This window comes from Rattus norvegicus, chromosome 13, assembly GCF_036323735.1.
Source record: "Rattus norvegicus strain BN/NHsdMcwi chromosome 13, GRCr8, whole genome shotgun sequence".
NCBI classification, from domain to species: domain Eukaryota; kingdom Metazoa; phylum Chordata; class Mammalia; order Rodentia; family Muridae; genus Rattus; species Rattus norvegicus.
Window position 1 is genome coordinate 76,805,862 of NC_086031.1, and position 6,832 is coordinate 76,812,693.

At 40.9% G+C, this 6,832-nt stretch overlaps 1 long non-coding RNA gene across 1 annotated transcript; it reads left to right on the forward strand.

Moving 5' to 3' along the window:
* Positions 1–347: 347 nt before the first annotated feature.
* LOC134481576 (uncharacterized) lies at positions 348–1,115 on the forward strand. The gene is made up of 2 exons (XR_010057253.1): positions 348–723; positions 933–1,115. It is a non-coding gene; the product is annotated as an uncharacterized LOC134481576 (long non-coding RNA).
* The last annotated feature ends 5,717 nt before the right edge of the window (positions 1,116–6,832 follow it).

Consider the following 6,832-nt stretch of genomic DNA (forward strand, 5'->3'; position numbering starts at 1 on the left):
TGAGCCCTGGGCTATAAACTGACCTATTTAAAAAATAGAAGTGGGGCTTCTCTTTAGTAGGAAAGCTATTTATGCCATACATGGTATCGCTGCACCTTGGCGCCTTTCCGGGTACAGGAAACAGTTCCGGAACTGTGGCCCACCAGACACCTACACAATCAAATACACCTGCACACATACAATCTGCAAATGGTATTTGTTGAAAGACAGGCAATCAAGGAAGCAAGAAGGAAGAAGGGAGAAATGAACAGAGGGAAGGAAGGAAGGCTTAACCTCCAATACCTCCTGGGTTTATTTCAAAGTCCTATCATCTAAAAACCACAAGTTATCAGGCGTGATAAGTGTAATGTGTGTCTGGCCAGAAATATATAAAAAGATGTATAAATATTTTTGTTATATTAATATATCATAAATAAATATGTGTAAATATGTAAAAAAATAAGTATAACTATCCTTAGGGTTTGATCTGGAAAAGGTATTAAAAGGCCTACTTTTTTGTGATCCCAAATATGTCTATTAGGGAAGAAAAATTAGATACTCACATCTGTTTTTCAGACACACATTTTATTTATAGGCTGTGTCATTGCTCTGCTGTGAGACCATATATGTACATGACAAGAAAACGGAGGCTAAATAAAAACTGAGTACATTTGGGGTTTGGTTTGGCATCTGAAGGAAGTGGGGCTGGCTTGAGTGGGTTGGAGATCAGAACATACATTCAGGGTAAGCTACTCTGATTACCGTTTTGGCCAGAAGTATGTAAATGGAGGGGAAAACAGCATCATTTATGGGGTTAAATGCATGTTAGTAGACACTGTGGTTTAGGCCCTTGAGGGTTAATGTTGTTGAAAATAGTAGAGACTTTTACAAGATGGGGCCTCCAGGGAAGCAGTTCTGGTGATCTTGGCCTTCCTGTTCCTTTTTCTTTGCAGTTGTCTGAAGGTGAGCAACAGGCTACACCATGACTTTCTCGCTGCAGTGTCCTGCCTTACCACAGACCCATAAGCAATAGGGCCTGCCTGACATGGACTGAAACATCTGAGACAAAAGAAACCTTTCCTCTTTTGCCTTGATTGTCTCAGGTATTTTGCTACAACAATTAAATGCTGAAGAACACTTTAGTCAGTCAGTCAGTCAGTCTCTCTCTCTCTCTCTCTCTCTCTCTCTCTCTCTGTGTGTGTGTGTGTGTGTGTGTGTGTGTGTGTGTGTGTGTGTGTGTAAGGGGGTGGCCTCTTCTAAAACACAGTATTTCATAACTGCTGAGGTGAAATTTGAGGTCTTGGTGAGTTTCTAAGCTCAGTTAATCGCTGAAAGATGAGGGACAAATAGAACACGTGACAATCACCACGCGAAGGAGCAATGGAAAACGACTTTTCAGAAGTAAGGCATCATTCCCAGATGGTGACATCTTATTTCCATCAGTTTTCTCTAATGATTTTCTCTGCGTTTGTCGCCCTTTCTCAAGACCCTTTCTGCCATCCGCATCATCTGCTTTCTGCTTCTTGACCAAGACACATACACAAACAGGCTATTCTTCCAAGCCTAGAGAATTTTATCTTCTGTATCATATCTGTTTTCACAGTGGAGGTTTACTCTTGTCTTTCCCTTGTCCCGGTGTGCATATGCTACAGAGCTCAAAAGGGAAAGGAGGGGTGCAGGAAGCTGAACTCTAAAAAGGGCTGAGGAAGAGGAAGGCATACAATTGAGTCTTCCCCCTCTTTTGTTAAAAATAGATACTTTTCTCACATAATATATTTCCTTACAGTTTCCCCTCCTTCTACTACTCCCAGTTCCTTCCAACTCCTCCTCCCCTTCAGATCCACCTCCTCTGTCTTTCCTACAGTCTCAATGGCTAGGTGCATTTCCCTGACAGAGACAGCATACATGTGCATAGTTACTTGAGAAGGACACACCAGTCAAAACATGGGGACAAAACCCTATTTACTAAAGGAAAAGAAAGAAAATTGATTTACCTTGAGCTATGTGTTCGAGAAAAAATTGCCCCATATGCCAGAGGGTTGTAGAGAGCATGGCTGAAAAAAAATCACTTGGGATTATTTTACAAAAGGTCCCCCAAACCCTGTTATCCTCTATCTATATCACCACCCCTACTAATTCTGCTCTCCTTGTCCCGGGATGACACCCCTGTGCTCTAGCAAGGAACCAATCCAGATTCTCAGCCTTAATCCTGCAAAATATACCTAATGTTACCTCCCGATGTCTGATGTATGGAGCATTTTAGAGAAGAGCCATGTTACCTGTCAGTTGAGCACTTGGCTTTGCAGAAGAAATTAATCATCGGAAAACCCGTAGGGAACCTCCTAGGGGGATCATCAGAATGCTCAGATGTTGTTTCTTAGTATTTTTGCAACACCAGAAATCTGTTGAGATGAAAGGATACAGAGAGAGGGAAGGGGGAGACATGGGCAGTAAAGACAAAGGAAGAGGGAGCTGTGAAAATGTATGTGCCATGCCTTGAGCTTGGCGTTTAACAGGGACCCAGGAGCCATTTCTTTATATAGATACATGTACTCAGATGAATGGTCCTTGAAGAACAGCAGAAGAAGCCTAACGAACAATGGGAGAGCCACCTAATTTTTCTGTCGCTGTGGATTTGGCAGGAGGCAATCAATGGACAGCTTTGTGTGAACTTTTATCTATTTTTATTTATTTATGCATTTACTTATTTTTATTTAAAGAAGGGTGTCTAGGGAGGAGTTGGGAGAGGAAAATTATAATTGGAATATATCATATGAAAAAATCTATTTTTCAATCAGAAAAAAAAACCTGAATGAGAAAGAAACTAAACTGTGACAAGAATAATTAACAGATAGAAACCCTGCAAGACATCCTAGGAAATAAAGTGTGGTCTCAGGCCTTCCTGTTACTGAAGACACATGGTCAGAAAGCAACATCTCTCTTCTTCCTTTGCATCAAAACTGACTGGGCATCGTAGGGGTAGAGAGAAGTGCTCCTTCTGCAGCTCGCTTGCTGTGGTCTACGTGTGCTTGTTTGAATATATCTATACGTTATCCAGGGCTGCAGAACACAATCTGCTACTGAGTGTCACTGTCCTAAAAATAAGTGGAAGGTCAGGCAGCCAACCTTATGGTCACTTATCAGTGACTTAAGTGATGGACTCCAGACAATGATGTCCCTGGGAAGGAACTATACAGAAGAGACATTAGCTTTATTATTAAAGCAATGTGTTCAGATATAGTTGATTTTTTTCTCCTTCACAACCCCTATTTATTTCGAATTTGGGATATAATTCTCATAATTTCTACCCTGTTTCAAAGAACTTTGTGTTTGCCAAAAGGATATTTCACGTGAAGTTAACAAATGGCTCTTGGTTTCAACCAGCTTTGCAAAGGAATGCTTATCTCTAGGTCCCACATGGCTGCATGACCCTCTGATGTCACTGGTGTGAGTGCTTCTTCCAAGATAAATCTGCTTTCAGACACATGCCACGTGCCTCCAGTGAGTAAACAGTCCCAAGGGCTGCGAGCTCAGCTGCCCCGTACACCCTGAGATTAGAACTAGTGTATTTTACTGTTCATGTTTTTCTGCAATGCAGCGAGCTTACTTACACATACATACATGCAATCACATTAATATTTTTAAATGACAGACTAGAATTTCCAGAACCAGGGCTGGCTACTCATTACTTCTGTGACCTTGGGGAAAGTGTTTGAATTCCCTAAGTCTGTAAAATGAGACTAGTGAGACAGCTATGGAGTTGAGGTAAGAATCAAGGGAGGGAATAGCAGTATCTAGCAAACAGCATGGTACAGATCAGGCCAATGAATGAAGGGTTCACTCTAAATTCCTGGGGAGGAAGAGAACACAGGTGCTTGGAAAATAAACAAACATGGGACCAGTTTTGCAGATAACTCTCATCAAGGCTAGTGCCTAGTATGCTATGCCCATCACTCTATGCTGTACCCATCACTCTATGCTGTGCCCATCACTCTATGCCATATCCATCACTCTATGCTGTACCCATCACTCTATGCTGTGCCCATCACTCTGGAGTCCAGTAGTTAAGTTTCCACTTAGGTGTTTTTCTCAATCAGAAATCCACTTAGTACCTTAGGCTAAGATATATATATATATATATATATATATATATATATATATATATATACACACACACACATATATATAATAAAATGTATGCTATTCTTTAAATTTCCTTCCTTCCATCTATACACATAGCCAAAGCCCGTCTGTGAGGAAACCCGTAACTCTGCTTTACATCCAAGCATTCAGTAATTACGCTTTCAAACTCCAGTAACTAAGAGGAAACGTGCTTACGTTATGTGAGCTGTGTGACCACTCTTCTTGTCTGCTTTCGCTTTGTCACTTTTGAGACATAGTCTCTCGCCTGCTACCTCAGCCTCCCTCCTACACTTTGGGTTTCCAGACGTCGTCCACCACACTCCCTTTACAGTATTTAAAGCTCAGAGTTACAGAGCAGAAGCAAGAGGTCTTTATTTGTTAACGTATACGTACGATGTCTATATTCTTCCTGCGGCTACAGAGGAAGCCGATCCTTTGTTTAACGAGGCATGGAAGGAGAAATGATAGAGTGGAGGTTTGTGTCAGCCATTTCCTCCACTTCTGCTCACTCATTATGACACTGCAGGAGGAGCCCTCATTGAGATCACCATGAAGAATCCAGATGAAGACAGGCTGGTGGCAAGCAGAGACTTGCTGGCCCAAGGTGAATTTGCTGAGTTTTCCCTATTGCCTTATAGGAGAAGAGGGAATGTGGCTCTTAAACATATAGTCAGAACTGCCTGGGCGGTTCCTTCAGGGTATAATCAGCAATGAACTTGCAATCAGATGCTTCTGTTTACAGAGAAGCCAAACTGGAAACCAGTAACAATTATATCTGGATCCTGTTTTTAATATAGAACATTTAATATAGAGCATTTAACATAGAACCATTTGGGCTCAAAGTTGAAAAACAATCTGAGGCTATTATCAGTTCTAACTCAAAGTCTCTTTGAGGTAATATTCTTAAAAAAAAAAAGAAGAAAAGTATATTTTGTGTGCGTCTGTGTATGAAGGCATACAATGATGTGCATCTGAAGCTGGGGACAATTTAATGGAGTCGGTTTTCTGTTTCCACCTTGTGGGTTCCAAAGATTGGACTAAGATCATCGGGTTTAGTGGTAAGTGCCTTTACCCCACGGGGCAATCTCACAGCCTATGTATTAACTTTCTAACATCTCCACATTTCACTTTCCACATTTGAAAAACAAGTAACTACGTTTATGTGTGTAGTCGTTAAGTATTTGGTTCACCACTTTCCCCAAGACTAACCGCTCCAAACGTGGGGATCTGCTGCATGTCCCCTTTTGTCTGAGTCAGCTCAAGTTCATATTCTGACCCTCAAGTAAAAAGAGTTCCCAGTTAAATAACTACTCATAGATGATTGCTTCCTCATCAGAAGAGAGCATGATTTGGTTTTTGTCTATAATAGGGGCAGTCTGTTTTCCCTTCTTAGATCAGTCTCTATGGAATAACCAGAAATGACAAGTGTGTGTTGCTGACTCCACCTGACAGGATAAGTTGAGGAGAACACGGAGCATTTGTTAATAACTGACTTCCTTTTCACACAATATTATGTCCTAACCATCAACTCCAGTGACACCTTCTTCCTCCTTTTGCATTACAAGTTAACTTACTGTGGCAGCAACGGAAACCCTTTCCGGTCCTTGGGAAATTCGATCTCACCAATCAGACATTTCCATCAAACCAGAACTGATCTTCTCAGATCTTCAACCTCCTTTGCCTCCACTGTTTTCTCAACCACTCATGTGTATCCTCTTATCATCTTTATCTTAAGAGAAAAGAAACTGCCTCTAACAGCATTCTCCTTATGAAATAAAGATAAACTTATTTTTTCTGTTGCCCAGATAAGCCTCTTCCAAAAGAATAAATAATCTAGTGATTTGTTGAATAGATCCCACTCTGAATAGGATCCTTATCAATTCTAGTCATGTAAGTTAATTTTTGTAAATTACTGGCTAGTGTGGATTGAAATTCACAAATCTGTAAATTAATGATTGTTATTACAAAGATACTTATTAAATATAAAGTTGTTATTATTGTACATACTTAATGGGGTGCCTATAAAATGATATGCATGTCAGTGTTTAGTGGAATATTAGACAAACAACTAACCTCAATAAATACCCTCAACCATCACTGCTACTATCAATACCCTCAGCCACCATTACTACTATATAGCTCTACCTTCCCCTTTGACTGCTCTTTTCTTTAGCATGCTACCCCAGATCTCTTTTTACTCCATTCTTCCTAGATCACCAAGTCTCCTCAGTTATTCAAGTGCAATCTTCAGCATTTAGTCTCATAATTCAGCATCAACTCTGAGAACCTTACTCTTCCTTTGGCTTTCCTCCTCCTCCTCCTCCTCCTCCTCCTCCTCTTCCTCCTCTTCTTCCTCTTCCTCCTCTTCCTCCTCCTCCTCCTCCTTCTTCCTCTCTCTCTCTCTCTCTCTCTCTCTCTCTCTCAGTTGTTCTCTCTCTCTCATCTAACTCTGTTCTGTCTATTCCTCTAGGGCACTTGGGTTCTCTCCTTCAGTGGAGAGTAAGGTCTGAAAGCAGTTGTCCAGTTGTCCAGAACCCAGGTATGCATACAAGTTTGGGGTAGGGAAAGTTTGGACCACAGCACCCTCAACAAGGAAGCCAACTTTTTTTTTCAAGGCTCAAAGACACGTGGAATAAAAGGCTAACAGGGTTGATCCATTTAACAGTCAATATTATTAGACAAAATTATAGTTAGGCATTATAAAAGAAGG